General features: G+C 47.2%; 1 protein-coding gene across 2 annotated transcripts in view; it reads left to right on the plus strand.

Moving 5' to 3' along the window:
* The window catches only part of TSPYL5 (TSPY like 5), a 112,756-nt gene that overhangs the window by 22,483 nt on the left and 62,501 nt on the right, over positions 1-27,772 (plus strand). The window contains exon 2 of one of the 2 annotated variants that reach the window (XM_055091015.1): positions 25,352-25,452. The exons of the other annotated variant lie outside the window; for it this stretch is intronic. The gene's annotated coding sequence lies outside the window, so the exon portion shown is untranslated. The remainder of the gene's footprint in view (positions 1-25,351; positions 25,453-27,772) is intronic. 2 annotated transcript variants of the gene reach the window in all.

Genomic DNA, 27,772 nt, shown 5'->3' on the forward strand with positions numbered 1-27,772 from the left:
GTCCCCCTGCATCGGCAGGCGGACGCGCAACCGCCGCGCCACCAGGGAAGCCCCCGCCTTTTTATTTTAGGGCTTTTGTTATGTCACCACCCCCCACACCCTCTCCCCCAGAGATGCTAACCTTACTTTTTCCAGCCTCTTCTTGGTTGGGGGTTGGAGAGAGCAGGGAGGGGCATACCCAGCATGGCATTTCTCATCCCTCTTTTCAGGGACTGTTCTAATTAGAGTGGGGAGTAAGTGCTTTGCTACTTCACCCCACCCTGTTGGCTAGTTTAACTGTTTCTCAGCCCTAGCTGAGCTAGAGCAATGGTGACCCGTGCCAATCTAACAAGAAAAGGTTCTGCCAAGCAGTTCTGTGCCCTTGGGCACTCCAGTAGCAACTGGGGCCAATGAGCAATTGGAGAAAATGTGGTGGATCTTGTGCTAAAGACAAAGGGTAAGATGCAGGTTGCAGAACGTGCTCACCTTAGAGCTGGCTTCAGGTCTGCGTTTGAAAGCCACGGCCTTCAAACCAAAGCTAGGATGCCAGTTGGAACCAACGAAGAGCAGCGGGCATGGACTGTGGTCTAAGTAAAGCTGGCTGGAGCCACTACTCTGGGTACTTGGTGGAGATGCCAAATGTTCCAGAATGGTTGACTGCTAAATGTTTACCAGAGTTAGGTCAGGGACCTAGAGAGTGAGGGAAGGAATATAATGGGAGGCTGTAGCGTATGACAGCTAAGGCTTGGAATCAGGCCTATCTGGGTTCATATCCAAACTCTGATAGTTACTAGTCAGTGTGTGCCAACTTAATAGGTTATTTAGCATCTCTAAGCCCCAGTTTTCTTCTCTATAGAGACAAAAGTTCTGAGTTAGGTGAAAGTCATTACAAACCAGACTCAAATTAATGGAATAAAAAAAATTATTAGTATGTAGAACTGGAAAGTCCAGGGGCAGTCTGGGCTTCAGATAGGGCTTGATCCCGGGGATCAAACCATGTCAGATTTTCTTTGCTCTGTATTAACTTCATTCTCAGGCAGGTTCTTCTCTTCTGGTGGCAGGCTGGCTGCTTGATGTTCTAGACCCACAAATATTACTCTTTCAGCAACCCTAATGAAGACAAAAAATATTTCTTCCCTTGCAGTGCCCCCCGGAAAAAAGCCCTGAGATTGCCTCTCTTGGTTCATGAAGTCATTACATACACTCGAACCAGTTACTAAGAACTGGGTCACTGCCCAGCCCTGGAGCCCAGAATGGGGTCAGCCCCACCCAAGCTACAAGACTGACAATAGGGAAGGGATAATTTTTTCCAAATGAAAATAAATGATGGTGTCTGTACCAGAGGAAGCGGGGATGGATGCTGGGCCTGAAAAACAATAGATGCCCACTGAGCAGAAGTCCATTCCCGGGTCATCCTTGTTAATAAGGAAGTGGGAAGGCAGGAACAAAAACACTGCTGTTATTTGTAAGGACCAGGGGCCAACAACTCCCTACCTTTCTTCACAGCATGACAGCCTTTCTACTATGGAAATCTGGTTACAGCTTGAATGTGGCGTACAACCCATGCTGCTTTAAGCTCTCAGGGCATCAAGCCTTGCTGTTGCTGCTGCAGCTCCACCCCCCCCCCCACCCCACCTCCTTCTCTTCTCCATTATTATTATTCTCTCCAGGTTTTGGTGCTTTTCCTCTGTGTTTTCTGGTGTGACTCTTGGCTACGGATAATCCAGACGGTGACTGCTGACTGTAGCCATGTGAGTCTGGGAAGGTGGTCAGCAGCTACTACTACACCTCTGTTTTCTTCATCTGTGGGCAAGCTGTGCTCTACGCTTGAGCAGCTATGGGGGAACAGGCGTGGGAGGACGGGGTGATGAAGTGATGCTGCAGGGGCGGCCTGGGTCTCAGGACTGAGGCGGTGGACAGAGCAGTCTCCTCTTCCTCCTGACGCTGGGGTGGTGGTGGCCAAGTACGGACTGGAGAGGCCTAGCAGTATTACAGGACGCCCTCTGTAGGCCCCTTCAACCTCGGGGGCCTCACCTGCCCTTGGCCGGGCAGGGCTTGTGTCCGGTTCCCGTCCTGCGTGAGGGCCACTGGGAGGTCAGGCCCCTCTGCTGCCACCTACACTGACAAAGCTCTCCAGGCTCCAGCCCAGCCTAGAGGAACTCTTCATTCTCTGAAGCTTTATTTCAATTTCCATAGCACAGAAGGAAAAAGAAGTCTAAAACAAAAAGTAAAACCATTTTAGACAGCTAGGGGCTTCGTTTTGGTTATTTGGGGGCTTGGGGGAAGCTGCTTAGGGGGCTTTCCATCCCTGGAGAATCCAAACCAATGAAAAGTAAAAATTGGGTCCTAAGATTACATGGAAAAGTCTCAATTCAGAATAAACTCTGAAAGCCGCGTTTTCAGCCTGAAAGATGAGGGCTTTCTAGTGGAAATGTTGGCAGCCCCTGGCTCCGTGGCCCTGGACCTGGGCAGTGCTATGATGCTGTTTATTTGAAGGCAGGACGCAGCCCGGGGAACGGTACTCCTGGGGAGTGTGGTCCTCAGCTCCCCGCCCTCCCTGCCTCCGGGGAGCGAGCCCCTCCTCCCGCCCAGCCCTGCTCTGGCTCCTCTGCTGGAGGGCTCTCCCTGCAGATTGGTCCTGGGCATCTGCCACGAGCTCCCTTGGCCTTTGAAAGAAAGCACTGTTACTTTCCACCTGCCTCATCTTGGGGGGATTTTCTTTCTGTCTACCTGCAGGGGAGGAAGTGCACCTGTGGGCAGGGAGGGTGTGGGAACCCCTGGAAGCTGAAAGTAAAAGGTGACGCCACAGCCAGCACCCGAGGCACTTGTCCTCTGGACACCATACTTCATACCTCAGCGGTGGTTTCCTGCAGGCTGGCAGCTCAGCCCCTCAGCTGGACTTGAACCTGAGGGAAAGCCTTGCTTGGCAGGGTGGTGTGTGTGAGTGGCGCGGGGGCGAGGTGGACAAGGACAGTAGAGGTAGTGATTGGGAGCACTGGCTTTGCAACAAGACAGGAGCGGATTTGAATCTCAGCCCTGGGACTTACTGGCTGTGTGACTTTGGGCTAGTTGCTTGACCTCTCTGAGGGCCAATTTCTTAATCTTTTTTTTTTTTTTTTTTTTTTTACAGTGATAATAATGTGTACTGTAGATAAAGGCTTGGGACCTCTCGTGCCCCACAATATATTGTGTGATTTTGAAATCAATGCCTTGGACTCAGACCTATAGGCTGTGGTTTATGAGAATTCCATCCTTCTCCTGAAATGAGGCTTATGCCCTGGTGGACTTCTCTGCCCCAGCTTCCAGTTGGCACCACAGCCTCTCTCTTGCCTCTCTATCAACCCCCATTCAACACTCAGGTCCTTCAGCACTTTCCACAAAACCCTCTCCCGGCAAGCACTTTGCACGTCTGGCGTACTTTACGGATGATCTGGGGACAAGGACCCAGCGGCTTCCCGTCTTCTTTCTGGTTCTTTCTCCTCACATCTCTCCACTCCTGTCCTCCAAGGTTGCTCAGAGTTCCAAATCCTTCTGTCTCTATTTGTAGGGTGTGATGCAGTTTTGTTCAGCTTCGGTGGGGATGTTGGGGGCAGCTCCCAGGAGCCCTCCTTAAAGACCGCCGGTGCCCACTCTTTTCTCCCTTTGTCCTTACCCCTCCCTCCGTCCTCCCGTCTGTTGTGTGGATGTGGTCTGCACCCCAGGAATGGCCAAGTTGTGAGCCCAAAGGGGCCTGGGCTCCCCAGGAGCATGTGGAGTCGCCATACCAGTTGTGGACTGGTTTCCTCTGCATTTTTACGGGTGAGAGAACTAAGCTTCTAAGTTGTTTCAACCACCGCCACTTTGGGTCCCTGTTTCTCACAGTCGAACCTTGTCCTCTCTGAGGCAGCAGGTTTCCTGGCTCCAAGTCCCGCTCAGCCTGTCACGGGCTGCGCACAGGGCGGTAGGGTGCATGCCCACTGGGGAGCACTGGGAGGGTTTGCACAAGCCCTCAGAGCATTCCTGGGGGCGTTCTGAGTGCAGCCTGCATCCTGCCCTCGGCTTCTGTGGGATATAGAGGTGTTCTGGGGTGACCGTCCTGCTGTGTCTAAACCATTCCCTATACAGCTGGTCACCCATACTCTCTGCAGTGAAATGGGCCCGCCTCTTGCCCGGAGGCGCTGCTCCCCACATGTTCATTTTCTCCTGCCCCTCTCAAAACCTGCTCTCAAGGAAGGCTCTCCAGACCCATTATTTTCATGGTGGTCAGAACTACTAAGCAACATTGTGCTTCTGTGGGATATGGAGGTGTTCTGGGGTGACCGTCCTGCTGTGTCTAAACCATTCCCTATACAGCTGGTCACCCATACTCTCTGCAGTGAAATGGGCCCGCCTCTTGCCCGGAGGCGCAATGATTACAAGGCAGTAGGACTGGGTGAAAGGAGCTCAGGCTTTGGCACCAGCACTTCTGACTTCCAGGTTTTAGATGTTGGGTGTTGAGAGCCTTGAGTTCTTTGTAGCAGGTGGGATTTCTGGAAGCAGACGCGGAGATGGAATTTGGCCTCCAGGATGTTTATAATGGATCAACGTGTGTGGAAGGAGTAGAGCTGGGCCGGGGGAGGATCAGCAGCCCCCATGGGGAGCTCTGGAGCATACACAGCGTGTCAGAGTGGTCCTATTGTGGGCTGGAATGCCGGCGCCTTTATGTCCCCACACTTTCAGTTGTGCGTGCGCTGCCCGGAAAGTAAAGGCCTGCCCCCGGATGAAGCAGCTCTCCACAGCTAGTCATGCCCAGAAGGAGCTGGCAGCTGGAAGCAACTAGTCCTTCCCCGGAGCAGCGTCTGGGCCTGTGTCTCCTGCTCCATCACGTTCTCCATCTGCAAAATGGCGATGGTAACAGTACCAACCGCGTAGGGTTTAAGTTAGGTAACGTGTGTGCGTGTCCTTTGTAAACTGACATCAGTCACCTCTATGGTCACTAAGGGCACCCTCCCTGCCAGGCAGCCCTGGACGTGGGAGCCCTTCCTGGCAGAGCTGCCCTGGGAGAAAGGCCTGGGTAAGTCACCCAGCTGACCAGCCCTTCCTGATAGGACTAACCCCCTGCGAATGTCAGGAGTGGTAAATCCAGAGCCTGCAGAGTTGGACGCTGTGAAGATGATCATTTTATTGAGTCTCTGCTGCTCCTTCATTCAGATGTTTCACACGGAATGGCAGTCCAGGTTCAGAGCAAGATGGTTTCTGATCCAAACCAGTGAAATTAAAATGTGGAGGAAGTCCAGAAAAGAGGAAGGCTGAAGGAAGCTGAGTTTCATTCCATTCTGAGATCTCTGAATATATTTAAGGCTTGCATCTCCCTGTTCTAAAAGCGTAAAGCGTAAAGCTTTCGATTCTGCATCAGTCGGGATCTAAGAGTCATTTCAGAGCCAAGCCTGAGTTGGGATAGATGATTAGAAGGATGCCTGTAGAAGACTGTCACAGTGATGGCCCCCAGTGAATCATGCCTTCTGGTATTCACCCCGCTGTGGTTCTCTCCCACATTGGCTCTGGGCTTGGCCACGTGACTTGTTTTGGCCAATGGGACATCTTACCTAGCTGAGACTCGGTAGGTGCCGCGGCGCTGGGATCTGCTGAGGTTGGGACTCGACTCCGGGAGGATGAAAGACCAGGTGGAAAGAGAGGCCCTGCCCTCCCAGGCAACCCTCCCGCTGAATGGAGCCTAGGTGAAGCCAGCAGAGCCCCCAGCTGTCCCACAGAATCACAAGAAAGAATAAATCGCTGTTATTACATTATTTTTTAATTGAAGTGAAATTCACGTAGCCTACAGTTAACCATTTTAAAGTGTACAATCCAGTAGCATTCAGCACAATGTTGTGCAACCACCGCCTCCTTCTAGTTCCAAAACACTTTCATCACCCCAGAAGCAAGCCCTGTGCCCTTTAAGTAGGCACTCCCCTGTCCCCTTCCCTCTAGCTGCTGGCAGCCACCAATCTGCTTTCTGTCTCTATGGAGACAGACCTTTTGTGACTGGCTTCTTTTCATTTAGCATAATGTTTTCCATATTCATCCACGTTTTAGCAGGTGTCAGAACTTCATTCTTTTTTGTACTCAAATCATTGTGGATAGCAGCACTATTCACAATAGCCAGAAAGTGAAAACAACCTAAATGTCAGTCAACGGATGAATGGATAAATAAATTGTGGTATGTAAATACAATGGAATATTATTTAGCTATAAGTTAGTGTTCTTTTAAGCCATTCGCTTTGGGGTTGCTTGTTACTATAGTAATAGATAACTGATAGAGTTTCTAAGGTGATTGGAGTAATAACAAGAGCTATCAATTTTTGGATGGTTTCTATATGCCATGTCCTATGTGAAACACTTTGAATGCTAATGCTTTCATTTTTGCAAGAACCCTGTGATTTAGGTACTAGTAATGACCCCATTTTACAAATGGGAAAACTAAGAGATGAAATAATTTGCCCAGTTTAACCCGGATGATCTCATTCCAGTGCTTATGCTTTATCCACTCGTTGTACACAACACAGCCCTAAACGATAGGTTTGCCCTGGGAAATGTAGGGGCACGAGCCCACAACAGCCTGTGGCTTTGCCGTGAAAGAGACACAGTCTCAGTTTTCTATACAGTTCATTCTGAATATCACTGGAAGAGAAGATCGACAGAAGTTAAAGCCAATCCTGTTTAAAATCTGTACAATATAAAATTCTCATCTGTGAAGCCTGACTTGGGAACATTGAACTTTGTAGAAATAATGTCCATAAAGGAACTGTTCAAAGGCAGAAATTACAATCATAATATTTGATATAAACAAATCACACTTATTGATGGGTCAAAGCTTTACTGTAAAATTTGCATGGGAAAGAATCCCAATGAAAATCACTGTTGTGTGGAAAGACTTGGAAGGGATTTAACTGGGCTATTTAAAAAAAATTGATCAAGGAATTAAATTGACTGAGTGGAGTTTGTTCTAGAAAATACCTCCGGTACAAAAACGTATCCACGATGACATAGTTGTGGTTTAAATGGTAGTATTCTTAGTAGTCAAAACATCCTCACGACAGGACATCTTCCTGAGTCAAAACATCTTTTATCTTTCCATAAGGAGTTTCTGAAGAATGTAAAATGCTATAAAAATGTGAGTATCGGGCTTCACTGGTGGCGCAGTGGTTGAGAGTCCGCCTGCCGATGCAGGGGACGCGGGTTCGTGCCCCGGTCCGGGAAGATCCCACGTGCCGCGGAGCGGCTGGGCCCGTGAGCCATGGCCGCTGAGCCTGCGCGTCCGGAGCCTGTGCTCCGCAACGGGAGAGGCCCGCGTACCGCAAAAAAGGGTGGTGGTGGCCAAGTACGGACTGGAGAGGCCTAGCAGTATTACAGGACGCCCTCTGTAGGCCCCTTCAACCTCGGGGGCCTCACCTGCCCTTGGCCGGGCAGGGCTTGTGTCCGGTTCCCGTCCTGCGTGAGGGCCACTGTGAGGTCAGGCCCCTCTGCTGCCCCCTACACTGACAAAGCTCTCCAGGCTCCAGCCCAGCCTAGAGGAACTCTTCATTCTCTGAAGCTTTATTTCAATTTCCATAGCACAGAAGGAAAAAGAAGTCTAAAACAAAAAGTAAAACAATTTTAGACAGCTAGGGGCTTCGTTTTGGTTATTTGGGGGCTTGGGGGAGCTGCTTAGGGGGCTTTCCATCCCTAGAGAATCCAAACCAATGAAAAGTAAAAATTGGGTCCTAAGATTACATGGAAAAGTCTCAATTCAGAATAAACTCTGAAAGCCGCGTTTTCAGCCTGAAAGATGAGGGCTTTCTAGTGGAAATGTTGGCAGCCCCTGGCTCCGTGGCCCTGGACCTGGGCAGTGCTATGATGCTGTTTATTTGAAGGCAGGACGCAGCCCGGGGAACGGTACTCCTGGGGAGTGTGGTCCTCAGCTCCCCGCCCTCCCTGCCTCCGGGGAGCGAGCCCCTCCTCCCGCCCAGCCCTGCTCTGGCTCCTCTGCTGGAGGGCTCTCCCTGCAGATTGGTCCTGGGCATCTGCCACGAGCTCCCTTGGCCTTTGAAAGAAAGCACTGTTACTTTCCACCTGCCTCATCTTGGGGGGATTTTCTTTCTGTCTACCTGCAGGGGAGGAAGTGCACCTGTGGGCAGGGAGGGTGTGGGAACCCCTGGAAGCTGAAAGTAAAAGGTGACGCCACAGCCAGCACCCGAGGCACTTGTCCTCTGGACACCATACTTCATACCTCAGCGGTGGTTTCCTGCAGGCTGGCAGCTCAGCCCCTCAGCTGGACTTGAACCTGAGGGAAAGCCTTGCTTGGCAGGGTGGTGTGTGTGAGTGGCGCGGGGGCGAGGTGGACAAGGACAGTAGAGGTAGTGATTGGGAGCACTGGCTTTGCAACAAGACAGGAGCGGATTTGAATCTCAGCCCTGGGACTTACTGGCTGTGTGACTTTGGGCTAGTTGCTTGACCTCTCTGAGGGCCAATTTCTTAATCTTTTTTTTTTTTTTTTTTTTTTTTTACAGTGATAATAATGTGTACTGTAGATAAAGGCTTGGGACCTCTCGTGCCCCACAATATATTGTGTGATTTTGAAATCAATGCCTTGGACTCAGACCTATAGGCTGTGGTTTATGAGAATTCCATCCTTCTCCTGAAATGAGGCTTATGCCCTGGTGGACTTCTCTGCCCCAGCTTCCAGTTGGCACCACAGCCTCTCTCTTGCCTCTCTATCAACCCCCATTCAACACTCAGGTCCTTCAGCACTTTCCACAAAACCCTCTCCCGGCAAGCACTTTGCACGTCTGGCGTACTTTACGGATGATCTGGGGACAAGGACCCAGCGGCTTCCCGTCTTCTTTCTGGTTCTTTCTCCTCACATCTCTCCACTCCTGTCCTCCAAGGTTGCTCAGAGTTCCAAATCCTTCTGTCTCTATTTGTAGGGTGTGATGCAGTTTTGTTCAGCTTCGGTGGGGATGTTGGGGGCAGCTCCCAGGAGCCCTCCTTAAAGACCGCCGGTGCCCACTCTTTTCTCCCTTTGTCCTTACCCCTCCCTCCGTCCTCCCGTCTGTTGTGTGGATGTGGTCTGCACCCCAGGAATGGCCAAGTTGTGAGCCCAAAGGGGCCTGGGCTCCCCAGGAGCATGTGGAGTCGCCATACCAGTTGTGGACTGGTTTCCTCTGCATTTTTACGGGTGAGAGAACTAAGCTTCTAAGTTGTTTCAACCACCGCCACTTTGGGTCCCTGTTTCTCACAGTCGAACCTTGTCCTCTCTGAGGCAGCAGGTTTCCTGGCTCCAAGTCCCGCTCAGCCTGTCACGGGCTGCGCACAGGGCGGTAGGGTGCATGCCCACTGGGGAGCACTGGGAGGGTTTGCACAAGCCCTCAGAGCATTCCTGGGGGCGTTCTGAGTGCAGCCTGCATCCTGCCCTCGGCTTGGCTTCCCGGGGCCTGTAAGGAAGCAGGGAACCGGTCATTTCCAGCGTTTGAGGTTTGTCTCGAGCGCCCTCCTCCACCTCTTTCTGCACTCTTCCCCCCACCTCCACACATTGTGATGCTGGTCAGGCACCCCCCCCCCATTAGTAGGCCCTGCTCCCCACATGTTCATTTTCTCCTGCCCCTCTCAAAACCTGCTCTCAAGGAAGGCTCTCCAGACCCATTATTTTCATGGTGGTCAGAACTACTAAGCAACATTGTGCTTCTGTGGGATATGGAGGTGTTCTGGGGTGACCGTCCTGCTGTGTCTAAACCATTCCCTATACAGCTGGTCACCCATACTCTCTGCAGTGAAATGGGCCCGCCTCTTGCCCGGAGGCGCAATGATTACAAGGCAGTAGGACTGGGTGAAAGGAGCTCAGGCTTTGGCACCAGCACTTCTGACTTCCAGGTTTTAGATGTTGGGTGTTGAGAGCCTTGAGTTCTTTGTAGCAGGTGGGATTTCTGGAAGCAGACGCGGAGATGGAATTTGGCCTCCAGGATGTTTATAATGGATCAACGTGTGTGGAAGGAGTAGAGCTGGGCCGGGGGAGGATCAGCAGCCCCCATGGGGAGCTCTGGAGCATACACAGCGTGTCAGAGTGGTCCTATCGTGGGCTGGAATGCCGGCGCCTTTATGTCCCCACACTTTCAGTTGTGCGTGGGCTGCCCGGAAAGTAAAGGCCTGCCCCCGGATGAAGCAGCTCTCCACAGCTAGTCATGCCCAGAAGGAGCTGGCAGCTGGAAGCAACTAGTCCTTCCCCGGAGCAGCGTCTGGGCCTGTGTCTCCTGCTCCATCACGTTCTCCATCTGCAAAATGGCGATGGTAACAGTACCAACCGCGTAGGGTTTAAGTTAGGTAACGTGTGTGCGTGTCCTTTGTAAACTCACATCAGTCACCTCTATGGTCACTAAGGGCACCCTCCCTGCCAGGCAGCCCTGGACGTGGGAGCCCTTCCTGGCAGAGCTGCCCTGGGAGAAAGGCCTGGGTAAGTCACCCAGCTGACCAGCCCTTCCTGATAGGACTAACCCCCTGCGAATGTCAGGAGTGGTAAATCCAGAGCCTGCAGAGTTGGACGCTGTGAAGATGATCATTTTATTGAGTCTCTGCTGCTCCTTCATTCAGATGTTTCACACGGAATGGCAGTCCAGGTTCAGAGCAAGATGGTTTCTGATCCAAACCAGTGAAATTAAAATGTGGAGGAAGTCCAGAAAAGAGGAAGGCTGAAGGAAGCTGAGTTTCATTCCATTCTGAGATCTCTGAATATATTTAAGGCTTGCATCTCCCTGTTCTAAAAGCGTAAAGCGTAAAGCTTTCGATTCTGCATCAGTCGGGATCTAAGAGTCATTTCAGAGCCAAGCCTGAGTTGGGATAGATGATTAGAAGGATGCCTGTAGAAGACTGTCACAGTGATGGCCCCCAGTGAATCATGCCTTCTGGTATTCACCCCGCTGTGGTTCTCTCCCACATTGGCTCTGGGCTTGGCCACGTGACTTGTTTTGGCCAATGGGACATCTTACCTAGCTGAGACTCGGTAGGTGCCGCGGCGCTGGGATCTGCTGAGGTTTGGACTCGACTCCGGGAGGATGAAAGACCAGGCGGAAAGAGAGGCCCTGCCCTCCCAGGCAACCCTCCCGCTGAATGGAGCCTAGGTGAAGCCAGCAGAGCCCCCAGCTGTCCCACAGAATCACAAGAAAGAATAAATCGCTGTTATTACATTATTTTTTAATTGAAGTGAAATTCACGTAGCCTACAGTTAACCATTTTAAAGTGTACAATCCAGTAGCATTCAGCACAATGTTGTGCAACCACCGCCTCCTTCTAGTTCCAAAACACTTTCATCACCCCAGAAGCAAGCCCTGTGCCCTTTAAGTAGGCACTCCCCTGTCCCCTTCCCTCTAGCTGCTGGCAGCCACCAATCTGCTTTCTGTCTCTATGGAGACAGACCTTTTGTGACTGGCTTCTTTTCATTTAGCATAATGTTTTCCATATTCATCCACGTTTTAGCAGGTGTCAGAACTTCATTCTTTTTTGTACTCAAATCATTGTGGATAGCAGCACTATTCACAATAGCCAGAAAGTGAAAACAACCTAAATGTCAGTCAACGGATGAATGGATAAATAAATTGTGGTATGTAAATACAATGGAATATTATTTAGCTATAAGTTAGTGTTCTTTTAAGCCATTCGCTTTGGGGTTGCTTGTTACTATAGTAATAGATAACTGATAGAGTTTCTAAGGTGATTGGAGTAATAACAAGAGCTATCAATTTTTGGATGGTTTCTATATGCCATGTCCTATGTGAAACACTTTGAATGCTAATGCTTTCATTTTTGCAAGAACCCTGTGATTTAGGTACTAGTAATGACCCCATTTTACAAATGGGAAAACTAAGAGATGAAATAATTTGCCCAGTTTAACCCGGATGATCTCATTCCAGTGCTTATGCTTTATCCACTCGTTGTACACAACACAGCCCTAAACGATAGGTTTGCCCTGGGAAATGTAGGGGCACGAGCCCACAACAGCCTGTGGCTTTGCCGTGAAAGAGACACAGTCTCAGTTTTCTATACAGTTCATTCTGAATATCACTGGAAGAGAAGATCGACAGAAGTTAAAGCCAATCCTGTTTAAAATCTGTACAATATAAAATTCTCATCTGTGAAGCCTGACTTGGGAACATTGAACTTTGTAGAAATAATGTCCATAAAGGAACTGTTCAAAGGCAGAAATTACAATCATAATATTTGATATAAACAAATCACACTTATTGATGGGTCAAAGCTTTACTGTAAAATTTGCATGGGAAAGAATCCCAATGAAAATCACTGTTGTGTGGAAAGACTTGGAAGGGATTTAACTGGGCTATTTAAAAAAAATTGATCAAGGAATTAAATTGACTGAGTGGAGTTTGTTCTAGAAAATACCTCCGGTACAAAAACGTATCCACGATGACATAGTTGTGGTTTAAATGGTAGTATTCTTAGTAGTCAAAACATCCTCACGACAGGACATCTTCCTGAGTCAAAACATCTTTTATCTTTCCATAAGGCCTGCGCGTCCGGAGCCTGTGCCCCGAAACGGGAGGGGCCCGCGTCCCGAAAAAAAAAAAAAAAAATGTGAGTATGGGTCACTCTGAGATGCTACGAGAGACTTCTAAGACCCTTTGGAGAGTAAGCACACTGGGACTTGGTCAGATTCCCAGATACTGGGGTTGCTTATGGTGCCAGGTGAGGAGGTGAAGGCTGCCCTGGGGAGCCAGGAATTCCCTCTTACGCAGGGCAGAGTCAAGTTCTCGTGTCCCTCTTGAGACACAGGCTCTGGGCAGGGAGGAAAGTGGCACAGGGAAAAGCCATATGAGTAACCTCGTGGCCCATTGTTTAGGGAACTTAGTATAAACTCTCCATAAGATAGAGACTTCATCCTTAGTAGAGAAGGAAGAACAGCAGCTTTGGGGGTGTGTGGTCATCTTAGGTAACCGCGGGGCCCAGTGCAACAGAAAGATGAACCCAGCTGCAGCACCTACCCCGTGGCCAGGATGTGGGGGTTACCTGGGATCCACTAGAAAAGGATTTGGGCTGGATGGGGCAGTGTGCGGATGGGGGCCCGTATGGGACTGTTCATACATTACTCCCTATATGTAGGCCTACAGCTTTTTCAGAACTTCTGAAAATATTTATTAGCTAAAAATACGTAAAGAAAATTTCAAAGCTAAGGTGAATACATGAATAGGTGTATGTAAAATGTAACACTGGGTTATCTAATAATGGATTATGTATAGGTCTCATATAGTTATACATAAATATAAAAAGTTTGGATCATAAAAATAAAACAATGGTTTATTCTTTGCAAACTCAAATTTATGAAAATTAAACCTCCTTTCAAACATTTATAGCAAAAATATAGACTATAAACATATATTATATGTATGATTCTATCTAGCTATTCATCCATGAACACTGTGGGTATGTTGTAATATATTTAACATGATGTAGGAGTGGTCTAGGACCTATAAGGCTTTTCATGTGACATGAGTGGGGTGGGGTCATGACTTGAAAGTGAGGTAAGAGTAGTTAGCCTGGTAACAAAATTGGGTGGGTGTGGAGCCAGTGACCGTGTTAATTAGCGCAAGAGTCTGATTTTTCTTGAGGCTGGTGTGACTTAGGAAACAAGAACTGTATCCGACATTATTAGAATTTGAGCAGAAAAAATACCGAGTACACAGGTAAGAAATCTAGGTTTTAAGATTGAAAATGTAGGTTGTGGTTCAATGACATACCAGGTGCCAAGTGAGGTTAAAAATAAAGCCCCCAGACCACATAGTGGTGCCTTTGTGTGAATGGAGCCCTCAGAGGCTCCACTGTGCAAGGTTGTGCAACATGGTCACCGCCCTGCCGTATCTCTTGGACCTATAGAAACATGGAAAGCAGGATAGAACTCTGAGGGTTGTTATACCGCATTCTGTTCAATGAGCTCCTACTCAGGATATAAGGGCTGTGTAGTCATCACAGGGAGAGGGAAAGAGATGGCGTCATGAGAGAGGAGACCCCCGGGCTGAGCCCTACACAAATCCTCCTTCTTTCCTTGCAGGCTGGGGGCTCCGAGCCTCGGGGAAGACACAGCTCTCTCTCTGTTCCTAGAGAAGCTGGACAGGTCTGGGCAGCTGGCCATGGGCTGAACAGACAGATTGAAACGCGGGAAGCACTAATTTGTTAGGAATCCCTGAAGCCCCTTCTGTCACTGGACATTGCTTATGTCCCCGAAGCTTTCTTTGCAGGCAGCTTCTCACTCACGAACGCATCCATAAACTCAACGCCTTTGTTTTTTAGGGGGAGGGTGCGTAAGCCAAGGGCTGCCGCAGTAGCTGCGCGCTCTCACTGTTCATCTTGCTGAATGCCAGCAGGCTGCCCTCCGCGGAGAGGACAGTTAACTACTGCAACTTCACTTTTGGAGAGAACTTGAAAGTTCTCCTGATTCACAGCCTCAGAGCTGATTCCCCTGAAACAGGAACCTCTCCCCTTGATGCTTTAGAAGCCACAGAGATAATGGAAACACTTCCCTGGTGGATGCTGAGAAACAGATCCTTCACAAACGCCACCCTTCCCAAGTTCAAGGAGAGCTTGGACGGAATGCACTTGGCCGGTGTGTTCTTACGGATGTTCTTGCAGTGACTCGTAGGGCATTGGGGGGAATTTGAATAAAAGGTCTGCATCCTCTTTATTCTTGAACCAGGTGACTGTTCCTGCCCATCCTAACCCAGCCCACCCGTCTGCCTCTGTCCACTCCAGATTTAGAATCCTAGCATCTCAGGTCTGACAAAGCGTGAGACTGCCTTATCTAACCCCTTATTTATTTCCCCTGAGGAAACAAGGCCTGGAAATATGAACAAAATAACCAATAGTTATTCAGCTTAGTATCCCAGCTGTGGCTAAGTAGGCCCCATTGAAGGCAGGGCCATTCCCACCGGGGCTCAGGACTTGTGTCCCTTGTTTTTCACCCAAAGGAACGGGGCTGAAGACCCTTTGATGACACCCGGTTAACCCCAGGCTCCTGTTTAGAAATGTGTGGGAATAAGGTGCATTCTAACCTCATGAATACAGAATAACTAGGACCAAGCTCCATTGGACACACAACTCTGCTTTGTGGACCAAACGTGGTGCTGAAAGTTGTATATAAAATGTATTTTTTGTTAACAACTGCATATGACAAGCACAAAGACGACTGGCGTGCTTAAGGAAAAGTAAAGGAATCCTTTTGTGAAGCAAGTTAGCATTTCTTAACTTGCCTTTTATGCTAAATCTAGATCTTCACAATCCATGAGCATCTCTATATTTGGACATCGTATGAAACCTTGGATTAAGTAACTGGTCCATGTCTTTGTTTTCTCACCCGTAACATAATACTGATACTCCTCAGCATCCCCTGACAGGACAATTGTGAGGTGTTAACTTGCCAGGCTGAACAGGAGCTGTTAGCCCCCCTGCCTACTACCGATATCGTCGGCAGTTTCCATTCTGTCTGTGACCTTTTGCTGATGCTGGCTGGAAGGCTCCTGTCCTGGAACAGTGAGGATAGATTACAGTGTGTGTGAGAGCGCCCAGCAAGCAGTTCTCATGTTAGAGGAACGATTTACAGTGAAGAGCAGCCCAAACTGAGGGTGTGGCAATCCCGTCCAGTATAACTTGTGTACTGAGCACCTACCGTGTACCGGGTGCTGTAATGTGCCCCGGGGGATGGAGAACTCAGTGACCTGGCCCTGCCCTCCCTCGGTCACTAAGGGAGGGCCCCTGTCAGAGCCCTGCTTGGATTCGATAAAGAGTAATTCTCCACCTTCTGACTTGGGCGTGGCCCATCGAGGACAGAGCATCTTCCACCGACGTATTTTTGCTGTCCTGAGGTGGTCCTAGCAGCTCGTCAAACATATCCTGAGGACCAGCAGAGCCAGGAGACCCACAGAAGAAAGTGTAAGGATTCGTAGTGACTTCAAGCTGGAATTTTGACACGCTGAAGTCAAGACGCTTCTTTGGAAGAGTTCTGATTGAGCTCTCGCTTTGCAAAGAAACTTCTCCCCAGCTTTCCTCCAGCACTTGAATCTGCAAGCTCTGAAGGTGAGCTCAGGCCGTCGTATCCCTCCCCTTGGCTCCCTCAACTCCAGTAACCATGACAAGCTGCATCTGGCCACGGCGATGTCTAATTTTTTAGAAAAAGCCTATCTGGAACACTCACCATACTTAAAAGGAGCACCGACAGATAAGCAGCCTTCACGATGCCATTTCCAAAAACCCATCTCTAATGAGGCGTAGCTAACAAAATGTGTACGGTGATTATTTATTCCACCAGCAAGTCCCAAGGTGATAGAATCAGCTGCATGTGAAATGTGCTTTGACAAACCATCCCCGATTATGTAAGGCTCCCTCTGTGCTCTGGGCCTCGGAGCTTCCACTATTGACCGGAGCTTCTGATCAACTCTTCCTGCAAATGGCAGAATATAGATGGACGTTATGGTCAGGTCTTGAGTCAGGCACCATCTCCTGGAGCCGCACTCAGAGAAACAGGCTGCTGGATAGCGGGCAGGTTAGGGGGTTGCAAGATACAGGGCAAAATGCTGTTGCTTCCCTGGGGCCATGCCAGTTGCTGCTTTTATGGGAGACCAAGAAAGGGTGATGTGGTCATTGTAGTGAGGCCAGGGTTTCACGGACCCCTGTCTGATCGGGGCTTTGTCTCTCAGCAGGTGCCCAGTTTCCACAGTTTCAAAAGGTAAGAACTTAGACCTGCCCTGGAAATTCTGAAACCTCAGGCTGCTGGCAGTTTATCTGACATTTTCTGTTGTGTTTAGACTTGATGGGTTCAATTTTATAGCATAGAGATGCGTCAGTATTTTTCAGGACAGAGGGCCTGGGGCAAGTGGGTAGTTTACTTTGATTCAAGATAGTAAAGTCGTTCTTAAAAGAACTCATAAATATCATACAGTCTGTATCTGTTAGGATTAGGACCAGCTGCTAGAAAAATACAAAGGAAATAAAAGTGGCTTCAGTAATACAGACATTTATTTTCTCTTGTATAAACTAAGTCCAAATACCTAGAATAAGTTCAAACCTCTAGCTTCCATGGCCCGCGATGGCTTCTGGAGCACCAGCCATCACATCTGTATTCTAAGTAGGAGAAGGAAGAGGGAAGGGCAAAAAGAATGCCTTCTGATGGAATCCATTTTGTTAAAGGATCCCCACTTTTATTGGCCGTCCTTAGTTGCAGGGGAAGCTGAGCTATATATTATTTTAGCTGGGTACATGGCTGCTCAGAATATATTGGACAGGCAACAGGCAGGCTCTGTCGTATCATCTTTCAAGGGCAGCCTCTGAAGTTTAGGTAAAAAGAATACCGCTTTAGAACCTAGACATAACTGTGTGATAAGGGGTAATTTATTTTGATTTTCTGGATCAGTTTCTTTAGCCATAAAAATGAAGATATTAATCCTACCTGATGGGGCTGCTATAAGGAGTATATGAGGTGGCCTATGACAGCGCCCAGCACAGTGCCTGACCCTTGAATAGTAGGTGTTCAATAAATGTTGCTGCCCTTTTCTTTCCTGTGCATTAGAATGTACTGTCTACCTGCCTGGAGGCTTTGACCACCAGCTCCTTGGCTGAGGCTCATGACACATTCCCTGGCGGAATGCCTAAGAGGATGACAATCACAGTTTCATAATTACAACCACAGAGGCACCGGCAACGATAAGAGGGGGCATGGATCCTGCGACTCTTCTGCACAGGCACTGTGCGAGGTGTTTTTCACAAGTCCTCTCATTCAGCCCTAGCCGTGTTAGAAGCCATTCGTCCTTTGCCAGGTCCTGGGGGCTCTTTTACCATAACAATGCTTCCAGGGCTTGCACCTGTGAATCCCATCAGAGGTCTGACTAAGGGCTCCTGAGGCCGGTTTGCCCACAGGGCAGAGTGCCCAAGCACCTGGAATATATCCCCTGCACGCTCTCAGCCCCTGAATGACCAGTGCAGGTACATGAAACCCACACTTCCTTGTGAGTGGGACAGTCTGACGTATAGCATCCTCCCAAGTGCCCGGGAGGATCAGGCTAGGAAACCATACCTTGCTTTGACTTTTCTCCGTCCCTGCCTGCTTCCTCAAGTCCTGTGATGGGAGCATGTTCTAAATAAACCACTGCACGTGAATCCTCCTCTCGGGGTCTGCTTCTGGGGAGTCTGACCTAAGATATACCTCAAACCCCATGAGGCAGACCTATTTTTAAATGCTTTACTATTTTACAGAGGGAAAATCGAAGTTTAGGCAGGTCGAGTAATTTGCCTGAGGTCATACAGCTAGTAAGGTGGTAGAATTGTGATGTGGACGGAGTTCCGCCTAGCAGCACCTGAGATCTTACTTTCTGGCTGCACATCTCTGAGTGCTGGCCCAGAACTGTAGGGGTAAATGTACCAAGGACTCTGGCATGTTGAATTGCTCAATCAGCCTGCTTTAAGGTGGAGGCTTGTTGTCTCCAAGGGTACTGATGAGCACATCTAAGTTAAGTCCTCAGTGAGGGGTCATCAGGGGTGTCCTGGAAACCTGAACTCCTTTGACTGAGGTTTGAGGAGGGAGCAGTGGAGCCAGTGGAGAAGATGTAGGACCACCTGCTTGGCCAGCTGGAGTAGCCGAGTCCAGTCTGGTGGTCCAAGGGGTACAGAGGCCATAGGCGTTCATGCCTCACAGCCGGTCCCTGGCACATCCTCTCCCAGTGCAGTCTGCACCCAGCCTGGCATGCCAGCGTCAATTCTGCCCAGAAAATTGGGCTCACTTCTCACTGTATTGGTTCCAAGACATTTTGGCTTCATCTCTGAAAGAGGGACGCACTGGGCCTTTCCACTTCCAGAGGGCTGGAAGCTTGTTCCTTTCCCTCCCTTGGGCTTGAGGAAACTGTCCACATCATTTCCATTGAGGGAGACTGGGAAATAATGAAATTAGCAATTTTCATGTCAATAATTATAAAAAGTCCTCATTATCTGAGAATGATTGATATCAGTAAAAAAAAAAAAAAGGTACTTGAAAGTGAATCCAAAAGATCATAGTAAAATAATAAAAAAAATCAAAAAACAAAACCCTTGAATGTAATTTTTGCCTAGAAAATGAAACATTTTATAAAAACTTTTATAAAAATTAGTTTATTTTCTATCAAACAAACTTAGGGTCATAATACCAACTATTAATTAATTCTTAAAGGAATAAAATAAACATTTTTTACATGTGAAAAATTTCCAGCAAAATTATACGATTGATACTAAATTCTTCACATTTAAGTTTTGTAGCACAATCCAAAAAAGAGTAATTTTTACAAAATACTTGAGTTTTTATCATTTCCCCACGAGCCCCTGAAAAAGCTTTGCTACTCAAATGGTTTTCTCTGATGCATCACTAACCTTGCGCTTTTTCTCTCTTTGTTGGTAACTGCCTATACTCCTTGGTCAGTGGCTTAGCTAACTGAACTGAGCAGTCTCCAACATCACTTTCATTGACTTCATGAAATCCCTCATTTATTGCAAGATTTGCAATTTCATTTTGCTATCTATTTGTATTGAATTTGCAAATACGGTCAGCTGTCGTGGGCATCAGACCCTCAGGAAGGGGCAGACCTTCCCCTTTTGGCAGGAAGGAGTGCTTATATGAATTGTAAGGTGGTTTGGAGTGGGGATGGATGTTTTAAATCCTACACCTCAGCAGTGGATAGTTTTGGGGTATGAAACCTTTCACTTTCTGGTGCCACTCCCTGTTTCAGGCGCTCGCTTGATGAATATCATGCAAGGCCTCCTCTGTGTATGTGTAGAGCATTTCAAAGTTTATGAAGCACTTTGACATTTCATTTGAGCCTCACAACTGCCCAGAGAGGAACCATTATTTTCTGGATGACCTTTCTGAGAGCCATAAAAGTTACGTGACTTGCCCAAGGTCCCACAGGTGCTAGAGAAGCAGAGCCAGGGCTGGAACTCAGGGCTCTTGGTTGTCAGTCCTGGCTCTTTCTCTCGCTCATTCACAGTGCTGGTTTACCCAAGAGGGGAACTTCGATATTTCTAAAAGATGCATCGAAGTTATAGTAGAAAAAAATCAGAACATCTTTAAAATTCCTTGAATTAATTTTAAGGTTTACTACTACATATATTTTAAATTATGTATTGTGGAGGGCTATATTTTTTTGGTGCTGACATTCTCTGGAAGGTCTTCATCTGGCCCTGCCCACTTGGGCAGCCAGCAGAGCAACAGCAGATCCTGAAAGGTGGCCTAGAATGCACAGACCCCTGATTCTGTCCTGGTCCCTTCTGCTTAGCCAGGAGGCCTGTACAAGGCAAAATCTGACACCTAGCACTCTTCAGATCTAGCTCCATACCCAGGTTAAAAAGGCCCATTAACAAAGCTCATTTCTAAACTTTGCCAAAATTAAAGTTAAGTCCTCTGCTTGCAGAAGAGTCTACCGTGAGCAAGCAACTCTCTCTCTGGTCCAGAATTGCTATTTGGTTCACCTTGGCAACATCATTTAAATTAGGTCAACAACCCTCTTAATTATGCAACAAGGTAATGCTTCATTCATCAGAATTTTATCTCCTAGTTGTGACGCTAAGAGACCCTTTGGTCTACTCCACTCAAATTATCAACAAGAATAAATCCGAGAGTTCAATATGACTGCAGAGCTGGCCATTCATTAGGGCTCGTTTTATTAGTCTCCTGCAGTTTGGAGCTGCCTGGAAGTAGGCAGTCCGCTGCCAGCCAAGGCTGAACTGTTACAACTAGCCACAGAGGCACAGTGGCCAGGTCAGCTTCCAGGCAGGCCAGGGATGGGGGCGGGTGGCCCTTGGGAGGGTCCTGGGTGAGTCAGAGGGGGAAGGAACCAGTCTCTTGTCCTCAAATCACCTCTAGAGGGCGAAGCATTCTTTTTCCCATTTCTTTCCAAGGATGTGACCAGAGAGGTCAAGGACTCCCGAGAATCATCCGGCTTCTTCTTCTTCTTCTGAAACACTGGCTCCCGTGTGCTGGCCCTGGACTTGGGAGAACTGAGGGGTCATTGCAGTAGGTCTGGGCAGCCATAAGTGCATCCAGCCCTGTATCGCACTGCAATTTTTCCAATGTTTTCAGATGCCTCTGGGATGAATACAAGAAATTATATCAGCAGCTTTACGAGGGGCATCTTTTCAGCCTCCAAAGACTCTTTTTCTCTGAGAACTAATTTCCTCCTCCCAACAGAAAATGGTCCCTGGCCCATGTTCGCATCACCCTTGCCCCCTTCCCAGTCACAGCTAAGTGGGCCCGGGCTGGTGCCCTCGTCTATGCGTGGCTTGACCACAGTCTCCCTTCTAGAACTCGAACTTGAGATTTAATTAATTTTGGGTGCAGGTGTCTGGCACAGAGGTAACCCGTAACTGGCAACCGTGGGCCAGCATCACCTTCTTGTTTTAAGCATGGAAAAAGGGGGTGTTGGGCGAGAAGTGCTGCAAACACACGGAGAGAAGCAGCAATCCAGGCAGCCACAGCTGAATACCGAACACTCTCTAGAATACTGCCTTTCGCCTCCCAGAGGCTTGGATGCTACTGGCTGTCCCAGGAATCTTTCCAATACATTAAAAATTGATTAAGGTAACCTCAACCAAAGAAACACTGACAAAATAGTGATTTCTTGATATTATATATTTCCTCATACAATAGATACTAAATAAAACTGTTATTATGTGGGGATCCTGATTTTTATATATTATAAAGGTGCCTGAATTCTTTTTTTCCAGTTTATATACATATATATATATTTAATTGAAGTATAGTTGATTTACAATGTTGTTTTAATTTCTGCTGTAGGGCAAAGTGATTCAGTTATACATATATATGCATTCTTTTTTTTCATGTTCTCTTCCATTGTGGTTTATCACAGGATACTGAATATAGTTCTCTGTGCTGTACAGTGGGACCTTGTTTATACATTTTACATATAAAATGTTACATCTGCTCCCCGCAACCTCCCACTCCATCCCTCTCCCAACCCCCTCCCCCTTGACAACCACCAGTCTGTTCTCTATGTCCATGATTCTGTTTCCGTTTCATACATAGGTTCATTTGTGCCACATTTCAGATTCCACATATAAGTGATAGCATATGTTATTTGTCTTTCTCTTTCTGGCTTACTTCACTTAGTATGGTAATCTCTAGTTGCATCGATGTTGCTCTGAATTCTTAATGAGAACGTTTTAGAAGGATGGTGGTCTCTGCTTTGCCTGAAAATTCTCTACAAGGAGATGCATCACTTACAGGAGAAAATTTATGTGGAGCACTCAGCTTCCTTCACAGATTTCATACTCAACAAGGGCTATCAATTATCTTCATAGACTCCTGACCAGTACTCACAATGACCACGTTCAGAAATACCCTTCTGAAATCTATTGTGCATCCATGATTTGAGTATGTCTCCCTCACCTTGAAGACCTTTGCAGACACAATGTACTCCCTCGCTTTCAGGAGTAGGAAGAACAAGCTCTGGGATTGGTTGTGGGCTGAGCTGGTCTCACAAGCGTCACCTGGACAATGTGTTGGATGAAAAATTCTCAGGCTCCGTCCCAGACCCACTGAATAGAAGCTTCAGGGGAGGAACCTGAGGACTGCATCTTTAACAAGTGCCCAAGGTGATTCTCATCACCAGGGAGCGTGGACCTGTCTGTAAGTGGACAAGCCACAGGTCTGAGCAGATGTCTTACATGCAGAAAATCATATCATGCTTTTGAATCTTGGGAGGGGGAAGGTTGTTTTCATAATGACCCAGCATCCAATTGCCCACCCTAACAGTACTCAGATTTTCAGTCCATTTGCTTCTTCTTCCCCACAAATCACAAGTGCTTCTAGGAAGCTGACACCGCACCCACCCACCCCCGCCACCCCCAAGTCCAGAGGTGGGTCCTGATTAAATCAAGCCAATCACTAAATTCAACTTCCCGGTTTAAGTGTGGACCCGTGATCCAGGCTGATATCATTTAAGGGGATTTCAGGCCTGTGGCTTTGAAGGGATGGTGTGCTGTAAGAATGCGAGGGCTGGAGCTGCTGCAGCTATTTTGCCACAATGAGGGGGAAAGTCTTTCAAATGACTGACCCTGTGGAAATCAGAGTAGAAAAGAGAAAAGAAACCAAGCCCTTACTGACATTATTAAGGTGCCAAAGCTCAACTTACCTCTGTACTTACCATTTGTGGGGATCGAGAGCCTCAGCTCCATCTCCCTCACTCTCCCAGTGCTTTGCTCATGATTCTCATGTCCTAGTTAGCTGTTTACGGGACCCAATTTCTAGACAGTGCATCCTCAGCTTAAAGGACATTTATTTAGCCACTGAGTTGGGTATTTGGAACTTGCTAATAGATATACTTCACATCTTAAAAAAACATTAATTTTATTTCATGTATTGATGCAAATTGATCAAGGCGTTAAATTCTTGGCTGATCCCTAAGCGGAAGGGAATGAAGTTGAATTTCAGCAAGAGGGATTTAGGTTAGAAAGAAGTAAAACTTTCTTCCCATGAAGGATGTGAGGTATTTAAAGGGGTTATCCAGAGAGGTTTCAAGAGTTTCCTGTTCTGCACATTAAAGAAAAAACATAGAGAATTTGGTAGGATAATTTCGGTGTTGTCCTGCAGAGCAGTGGAGGGATAGATTAATTATTCTCACTTAGGATCTCTTCTGCTCTGTGATTTCATAAATCCATCCAAACTTTATTCTGGACAAGATTTCTGATTTCAGTTATGAAATTCATCATCCTAGCTCTCCTGGAGTTACTGGAGTGACACTTCACAAACATTCTCAAGATAGACCTGCCCAGATGCCTTCTCCCAGGCTGCCAAGGAATGAAAGAGCTCGTTCTCTCCCTCGTCACGACTGACCAGATGTGTCACTTGGCTGGCCAGGAATATTTTTATTGAGGATGATGCTGTTTCCACTGACCACAGTTCCAAAGCCGTTAAGACAAAAACAGAATAAAAGGTCATATTCTGGTTTGTTTGATTTTCTGATGTAGACTTGATGAGGCAGACGTTATTCCAGGGTCTTAAATCTTTCTCAACAAAACGTCCCATAGCTGCCAACACCTGCTCATTTATACATGAATATAGCAGTGGAGGTAACTTTGCCAGGAAAAAGATTGGGGGGGGGGTGGTTTTCTATACCGGTGCAACACGGGCCGGGGTGCTCTTAGCGTGTGGGTGAGACGGCACCAAGGGCCACCCCCAAGTTCATTGGCTTGTTTATTAATTATTCACTTATGACGTTAGGCAGAGGGTAGTCCGAGTTGAACCAGACACTGTCCCTGCCACTGACACTCTCGCAGGCCAGGGACAGAGGACCCCAACCTGCTTACGAGGATGTGAGAGGTGTGAGCAAAGCGTGGGGGAGGGAGGGATGGAGGGAGGGGAGGATCTGCTGGGTGAGGCTCCCGAGAGGTAGAAGGCCAGCCTGGCCAGGCTGCTCGGCTCCCAGAGGACAGTTAGCTGAAGAGAACTGAAAATAACTCTTATCTGGGAGTTAAGGCTCTGGCTGTTTAGTCCCAGCTCTGTTGTTTTTTTACCTAAGCCAGTCATTAAAGTTTCCTGAGCTGGTTTCCTCAACAGTCCAGCAGAGCTTATAAAACTATATACTTGCACTTGGCGTGCAAGTGCTTTAAAAACCACCACGTGTCACTGCGGGTGAGGTACCCTGTGAGGCTGGGAGGGGCCGGATCAGGATCCGCCTTCCATGAAGAGGGCAATGAGCTCAGGGGAGGCCGTAGGAATATGGGCCATTGCTGGTTTCTCCTTTCAGCCTAAAATAGCAGAAAATGCAGGCTCTCCCAGATGATGGTGTCAACCGTTTCCAGGGATGGGAGTCAAGGCTCAAAATTCCAGTCCCACTTCCCTGGCCTGGCAAAAAGCCCAATTTGTCCACTTGGTGTCCCCCCCCACCACCCCGAAAGCTCAGGAATATTTGACAAGCCAGGCTGCGTCACCATGGAGATGTGAACCTGCCGGTGCTTCCTGGAGCAGGACAACCCAGGCATCGAGGATGCCCGACTCCGTGGGCCGATTTCAGACACCAGGAAGGCCCCCCTTTCTTACTTTCTTCAAGGCTTTTGGGGCTTGCTTTTCCCATTTTGGGGGTCTGTTCGCTGGTGTGTACATTTCCTTTAATGACGATAAAGGCTTGGGCTAAGATTCCATTGTCCCCAGGAAAAGAGGAGGGTGACTTTCCCGCAGAGACATAAACAGTGCGTGAGCATCCTTTGAGAAGGATGTTGGGAGCTGGAGGAGGGTCAGAAGAGGGCCCAACTGTACTTACTGTTTGGAAGCCCAGGGAAGGGTCCCCTGGCAAAAGAGAAAGGGAGCAGAAAGGCTGCTGTTAAAATGCTACTCTCTTCGAATTTCCTCTAGGGCTGGTCCTATTAACGGTGCCTGAGATTCATGGGTGTCTTCTGTCAGAAGATTGGCTTGATGGGGATAATATCTCCGTTTTCCAAAACAGGAAGAAAAAAGTGAGTTTGAGGAAATACTGGGTTTACTGTTGATCCTCACCTAAATTCTGGAAAAGATTATTTCGTAGAGGTTTGTGAGCCCCTTTCAAAAGAAAGTAGTGCTTATGAGTTACAAGCAAAGGCTCAGCTAGGAATTTATAGCCTGTAGCATCTCCTTCCGTCAAGTGCTATGTGCAAGGCAATCAATAAAAACGTTTGTTAAATGACTGAAGGCAGACTTGAGGTGACCCTATAATAACAAAAATGTATCCTAAAATGGGTAATTGGAGATATGAAAGAAAAAATAGTAGAGAAACAGAAAAAAATAGATTAAAAAAATGAAAGACAAAACAGAAAGGAATATTTTCGTATCTGGGCTAATTGAAACACTGCAAATAACCATAAGATTTAGCTCCAAGATTCCTGGAAACCAAAGCAAAAGAGTAATTGTTAGGTTCTCTTATTCTTTCGATGTTTGGCCAAAAAAAAAAAAGGAAACGGGATCACACCTGAATAGACGTTTTTCAGGTTTTTTTCTGGCACTAGATTGTAGGTGACATTTATTGCATGAAAATTGTATTTTACAAGGAACAGCAAGCAACACAATAATGCTTCCAAAGATCCAGAAACGTTCTTCAAATAGACCTTTTAATACTGATTCTCTGTAAAAGCTGAGGACTTCATATGGAATCATAACTCAGTTAAGACATATCTGCAGGAAAATATTCAAATACAGGCCAGATGAATTTCTTTAGAGAAATAAATAAATAAATAAACAAATAAATAAATAAATATGTCCTTTGTTTCAGTCCTCTCCAATATTAGATCTATGGATGGACTTCTAGATCATAGAACACTAACAAATGCCAGAAATGTCCATACTCTGTACTTGTGATGAGGGAGAGAGCTAAACGCTTTAGATACCAGACATGAAGAAGCAAATTTGATACAACGTTATAAAAACCTTAAGAATTTGATAAAAATTCTCACCCAGACAAGCAGTGTAGTATACAAAAATAAGAGCCTGGATACTCTTCAGATAGACTGGGTCTCAAAACTTTGCTCAACAATTGCTATGTGACCATGTTGGCTAAGCTACTTAATGTCTCTCAGCCTTGGGATTCTCTTTGCCAAAATGTGGATAATATGCCTTACTTTAAAGGTTGAGTGAAAATTAGCTGACATAGTGTATTTGTTACCATTAGTTTTATCTACAAGCAGCAAACAAACAAACAAACAAACAAACAAAAAACCCCAAATAGCAGTGGCTCAAACAAGATAGAAATTAATTTCTTGTTTTTGTTCTAGACCAAGGACCTTCTTCTTGTTGCAGACAGGTCTCTTAGTTTTTTGTTCTACCATGAGTGGCTTCCGTCCTCAGATCACCTCATAGTCCAAAATGGCTGCTGGAGCTCCAGCATTACCTTTACATTCCAGCAGGTGGGCAGGAAGGAGAAAGAGAGAGGGGCAACCATTTCTTTCTTTTTTTTTAATTGAGCATTTATTATATGCTTAGCTATTGTTTTAAAATGCAGGAAAGAATTTTTTAAATCTAGGGTTCTTAGGAGACAAAAAAATGAATATCTAAAACATGAAACTCATAAAGTTTGTAGTACTAACCATAAATGAAATAGAATCCCTAGAAAGCAAATCTTCATGAAGTAAGATCTTGGCTAAATTTCCAAGGAGTGGTTAGGACGACCAGAAGGGAAAGAATTATTTTTGATTCAGAACTGTCACAGTATGTGAGTGTATGCAAGGAAGAGAGCTTCTAGAAAGCAGACAGCTTGGTCAAATTCCAGACCCTGCATCTGTTATCTGTGTGAATGGTGAGCTAGATGATGTACTAGGACTCTTACATACCTTCTTTCAATTGACCCTTACAAGAGCTTTAGAAGGCTGACGTTATTAGCCTCATTATTTTTTTTTTTTTTTTTTTTTTTTTGGTGGTATGCGGGCCTCCCTCTGTTGTGGCCTCTCCCGTTGTGGAGCACAGGCTCCGGACGCGCAGGCTCAGCGGCCATGGCTCACGGGCCCAGCCGCTCCGCGGCATGTGGGATCCTCCCGGACCGGGGCGCGAACCCGGTTCCCCTGCATCGGCAGGCGGACGCGCAACCACTGCGCCACCAGGGAAGCCCCTATTAGCCTCATTTTAAAGGAGAAAATAGATGAAAGAAACCAAGATCAAATCCCTAATTATATGGTAGAGCTATGATTTGAATCCTGATCCCTCTGGTTCTAAAATTATGCTTTTCCCACTATATGGAGCTCTCTTTGCACACTCATAGATTGTGACATTTATTTCTGCATTATATAGCTGTAATCCTACTTGTATCCCTTT

Source organism: Physeter macrocephalus, chromosome 15, assembly GCF_002837175.3.
Source record: "Physeter macrocephalus isolate SW-GA chromosome 15, ASM283717v5, whole genome shotgun sequence".
In the NCBI taxonomy this organism is placed as follows: Eukaryota; Metazoa; Chordata; class Mammalia; order Artiodactyla; family Physeteridae; genus Physeter; species Physeter macrocephalus.